This window comes from Staurois parvus, unplaced genomic scaffold (assembly GCF_062004578.1).
Source record: "Staurois parvus isolate SC_StPar_1 unplaced genomic scaffold, SC_StPar_1.0 ptg000320l, whole genome shotgun sequence".
NCBI lineage: Eukaryota > Metazoa > Chordata > Amphibia > Anura > Ranidae > Staurois > Staurois parvus.
In genome coordinates, this window is record NW_028318116.1 from 1,032,804 (window position 1) to 1,038,431 (window position 5,628).

The following is a 5,628-nucleotide window of genomic DNA, read 5'->3' on the forward strand; positions in this document are numbered from 1 at the left end:
AGGTTTATTGTGCATGAGCGTGTTCCTGGCAGTGAAGGGGTTAAATGTGATGACTGGCGTACTGATGGGCAATCCGGCGCCATCTGGGAGGGGCATGAAAACCACGGGAGCGTGAATCATGTATATATATATATATATATATATATGTGATTTTGCGCACCCATGCCGCCCTGTAGCAGTATTTCTGCTATAGGGCGGTCAGAAAGTGGTTACAGAAGCGGTTTGTCTTACGGCGCCCAAATTAAATTTACATCCTTTTTTTCCCACAAATTGAGCTTTCTTTCAGCGGTATTTGATCGCCTGTGCGTTTTTTATTTTTTGCACTATAAAAAAAAAGTCTGACAATTTGAGAAAAAAAACAATATCTTGGACTTTTTGCTATAAAACATGTCCAGTAAAAAAATTTAAAAATCTAATTTTGTCATAGATTTCGGCCAAAATGTATTCTGCGACATGCCTTTGCTAAAAAAAATCCCAATGCATGTAAATTAATTGGTTTACGTGTAAGTTATAGCGTCTACAAATGGCGGGAAAGATACTGGGATTTAGTTTTTTTTATAATAATAATGGGGGCGATCAGCAACTTATGGCGGTGATCATCGATTTATGACAGTGATCAGCGACTTATGGCGGGACTGCGGCGGACATTTTGACACTGGGGGGGAACAGACTTGGGGTCACTGACATCCCCAGTGACACCAATACAGTGATAAGTGAAAAAACAAAACACTGACACTGTACTAATGGCACTGGGGAGGAAGGGGTTAGTATTTTTATTCAATCAAAGGGTTAACTGTGTGAGGGGAGTGTTTTACTAGTGGGCGGGGGGGTGTACTTCACAGGAACACACTGATCCCCAGAGCTAAACTCTGCTCTCAGGATCAGTGTGTTGGGAACTGACAGGGAGCAGAGCTTCAGCCGTGCTCCCTGTCAGTGATTGCCGGTAATCGCCAGGACCCGGTGGGTAATGACCAGCCGGGACCTGGTGATTGACACCCGTGGCCACGATCGGCGGCGCGGGTAGGGCAGGGCGCGCCTCGCGCGTGCCCCCTACCTGTTTTGCAAAATGACGTTTTAAATGTGATTTTGTGCAGGGGTCCCGCCCTGTGGCCATTTTAATACAGTGGCTGGACGGCAACCAGTTAAAGTAGAACTATAGGCAAAAGCTTTATTTTATTCATTTTGGATGGATCACAGGAGGGTTATAACCCTCAGCAGATTTTTTTTTTTCACCATCTGTGTCCCATTGTGGAGGTTTTCCTTCACTTCCTGTCCCATAGCCAAACAGGACGTGAGAGAAAATCCCTGCAAATTAAGGGAATTCCTTGAGGACCCTCCAGGTCACCAGAACTAGTGTTCCCGTTGGAAGATTTTCCCTCTATTACTTTTCTGCGGAAAACCCAAAATTAGGAAAATGGTATACAGGACAAATAGAGAGGGTGAATCTCCCTGGTGGGGTCACAGACAGCAATAAAAACTGACAGGTCTTCTAATGCCACTCCACTCCATCCAAAACTAAAAAAAAGTTTTGCCTTTAATTATACTTTAACTGCTTCCCATCTGCTCTATGGCAGTAATAGTGCTACAGGGCAGCACAGTGCGCAAAATCACGTACAGGTGTACCTCGGTTTATGAATTTATTGCATTCTCCAGGACGTTTCGTATTACGAAATATTCGTAAACTGAAATGTTGCTTCCCATAAGAATGCATTGAAAACCAATTAATCCATTCTGGAGGTCAGAAAAAAAGTTTTTAAAAAAGTCGCTGTCACTATAGGTCAGTACCGGTTTTTAAATGTAATTACCGGCTTTTTTTTTCTTCACTATAGCTCAGAGATTCAGCTGTCACTCTCCCCCCAGCTAAAAGAAACAAAGTTTCCTTTTAGTTTATTTTCTGGAGTTAAAAGACACAATGTTTTCTTTTAGTTTATTTCCGGAGGTAAAAGAAACAAAGTATCCTTTAGCTCCAGGGAAAGGGACAGCTAATTCTGTGAGTTATAGTGAAGAAAAAACGCTGGCATTTGAATTTAAAAATCGGCAATAACATACACTTCGTATTGCGAAAAAAATTTGTAAAACATTTGTAAACCGAGGCATTGTTTTCAATGGATTTTCATTTGTAAACCACAAATTACGATAACCGAGGCTTTCGTAAACCGAGGTACACCTGTATATATACACATGATTTTGCATTTCCGGGCAGGGGGTGCGTGCAAGTCGCACGCATTCCCTACCTGCACCGCTGTTCGTGGCTTCGGCTGTCAATCATCAGGTCCCGGACGGTGATCACTCGCCGACACCCGGTGAACTAGGAGCATTAACAACAGAGGGAGGGAACTGTATATAAATGATACAGATCTCTCCCCTGTCAGCTCCTGCACGCTGCTTTGCATGGCTCTGCATTGCAGAGCCATACAAAGCAGTGTGCCTACGGTGAAGCACACAGTTAACCCTTTGATCGCTCCACATGTTAACCCCTTCCTCCCCAGTGCCATTAGTACAGTGTCAGTGCTTTTTATTAGCACTGATCACTGTATTTTCCAAGACAACAAATAGAGAAAAAGGTGCAGCGCTAATAGTGATCAAATATCAATATAGCTTCCAAAATAAAGACATTAAATTCTCATAAATGCGTTATTAAATCTAGTGTCCAAAAACATAGTGTGCAAGTTCTGTCTGGTCTCCTTCTTTCATAAGGATGAATGATCCGAAGATGAACAGGGAAATAAATGAAATGCGCACTCACCAGAAGTGCGTTTATAAAACGCATAAAGGAGTTTTGTCTTTTTCTTGTCCGATACGTCTAGGTCCTTGGCTCTCGGGTAAAGCTGTTTTCTCTGATCGTCACCACTCATCCATTATGGCCAGGTTCCCTGATTCCTCAGACATTCATGCACCTCTGGGGTCCCTCCTTAAGCTCGGTACTGCGAAAGGGTGGTGCTCATAAAGAGCCCAATAAGGGACATCACATAGCGTGATACTGCGTAAAATACTTTATTTGCAAATCAGAGGTGAAAAGACAAAGAAAAATTACTGACCCCAGTGATTACAGATGGCCACCAACGGTGGCTGAGATGTCCAATTGCTGTAGCCCATCTGACGCGTTTCTTGCAATGCACGTTCTCAAAGGTCATGCAAGATTGTACCCATATGAAATTTTTATAATTTTTTTCTCATAAATAGAGCTTTCTTTTGGTGGTATTTACTTGCTGCTGGGGGTTTTACTTTTTGCACTGGACATGCTTAATAGCAAAAAGTCAAAAATATTGTTTTTATCTCAAAATTGTCAGTCTTTTTTTTTTCTTTATAGCACAAAAAATAAAAAACGCACAGGCGATCAATTACCACTGAAAGAAAGCTCTATTCGTGGGAAAATTTTCATTTGGGTGCAGAGTTATATGACCACGCAATTGTCTGTTAAAGTAACGCAGTGCAATATAGCAAAAAATGGCCTGGTCAGGAAGGGGGTAAATACTCTGGAGGGCAAGTGGTTAATGGAAATCCTTGAGGAACCCCCAGGTCACCAGAACTACCATTGGAAGATTTTTCCTGTAATACTTTTCTGGGGACAACCCAAAATTAGGAATTTTCTTTTTCTTTCAATTTCAATGATAATGGTATACAGGACATGTAGAGAGGGTGAATCTCCCCAATGGGGTCACAGACAATAATAAAAACTGACAGGTCTTCTAATCCCTCTCCACTCCATCCAAACTAAAAAAGTTTTGACTTTAGTTACTTTAACTATGGTTTCTAACACAACAGTTTTTTCCCACACAGAACACACCATCTGTAGCACCAGTAGTGTAGGGGTATCATACAAGATTCCCATTCTTGTGACCCGGGTTCAAGTCCCGGGTGGCGCATCAACTATTTTTTTATTTTCTAATTGGTGCTCTTTTATGGTTTAGGCATTTATTCACTTTTTTAATTTTCTTGTGTATTTTAAAGCTAAACTCCATGAAAAGGAAAAAATGCTACCTTGTGGTGGGGCTTCCAGCTTTACTTCAAGGCTTTGCCCACAGACCTGCACTTCAGGCAGAGGAAGGCAATGCCGAAGGCGGTTGGAGGGACAAATCAGTTAAATGAAACAGCCTCTTCTGCACTCCTCCAGGCATGTTTAATTAACCTTTGAAATGCAGATTTTTTTTTTTCTAGATTGCTAGAGTTTGAATAGACTCCCTCAAGAGTTGGTTCTGGCCAGATCAATGGATTGCTCTAAAAAAGTCCTGGATTCTTTCCTAGATACACAGAATATAACTGGATACTAACATTTATAGGTAAAGTTGATCCAGGGAATATCCGATTGCCTCTCAGGGGATCAGGAAGGAATTGTTTTCCCTTAAGGAGCAAATTGGGTCATGCTTTGCTGGATTTTTTTGCCTTCCTCTGGATCAACTGTGGGTATAGGATTATAACTTTTTTTTTTTAATGGTTGAACTGGATGGACTTTTGTCTTTTTTCAGCCAGGCTAACTATGTAACTACTGTAAAAACTAATAAAATGCTAACACTCCTAAATGCTACTAAAACGCTACTAAAAAAGTTATTACCAGTGGTTTTATCCAGCGTTTTTTGAGCTTAAGAAAAATGCTAGTGTGCATGGAGCCTTATGCAGGCCATAGACGGTTCATTTATCGGCAAATTTTTCGTCCGAAAGAATAATCGGCCGTTAGTGGGGCAAAAAATTACACATTATGTAGCCTGCTGTCGGCTAACGTCACTTAGCCGGTCCAGGCTGGGGAAAGATCCCAACTTTAAAGTCAGGATCCACCCAAGAGTCTGGAGCAGCACTTGGCTTAGCCTCCCAGTGATCTGCTGAGAGCCTGAGCCAGCTGCTCTCTCCCCCTGCAGAGAGCACGGAGCAGAGCTGACAGAGGTGATTGACAGTCACTTCTCTCTGCTCACAGCGGCGGTGAGAAATCAGCGATCAGCGGTCATGTAACCGCTGAGTTCTCACACATAGAGCCGGCGGGGGACAGATGCAGCATCACACCAATGCTGCATCCACCTAGACAAGTATGATTTGGAAATAAAATTAGATCCCATAATTCTCTTTTAAGGACATTTTATTATTTATTTCTTTGACATTTGGATGTGGTTTGATTTATTTATCACATAATTTTATTATAATGACTATATGTTTTAAATATTTGTGATTTAAAGGACTAGCTCCTATCTTTATATATACCAATTCTGTGGCCTGTGTGAGCAGAGTTCTGCAGGCAAGCGTGCTGGAGCGGAGCAGCAATGGGGATCCATCTTGCTCAAAGTCTTGGTGGACATGGTCTCACATAAAGCAGGGGAGCACAATCCCATCCAATATCTCCACACATCAGTCAGTATGCTGGCAACCGGCAGCCTTTCCCCAATCTCTAATCCCCTTGTTATTTAGCTCTTCTATCTTCATGTCCTGGCAGTCCCTCTCCACCTCACACATTGCAATGCTTAGTGCACACAATGAGAACATTGGATGAAAATATCACTTACGGAGAGATCGTCTGGTAATCTGATTGTTAGTACACACCTTTCTAGAGCCAGTCATGACAATTCATGCAAAATTATCCGAAGGGACAAACAAAAATTTTTTTTTTCGTACAATAACAGAACAAAAGGTTTTTGTTTAATC

The 5,628-nt window shown here is 41.8% G+C and overlaps 1 non-coding gene across 1 annotated transcript; it reads left to right on the forward strand.

The window, feature by feature from the left end:
- The first annotated feature begins 3,795 nt into the window (after nucleotides 1–3,795).
- Nucleotides 3,796–3,866, forward strand: TRNAG-CCC (transfer RNA glycine (anticodon CCC)). The gene has a single exon. It is a non-coding gene; the product is annotated as a tRNA-Gly (tRNA).
- Nucleotides 3,867–5,628: the final 1,762 nt, after the last annotated feature.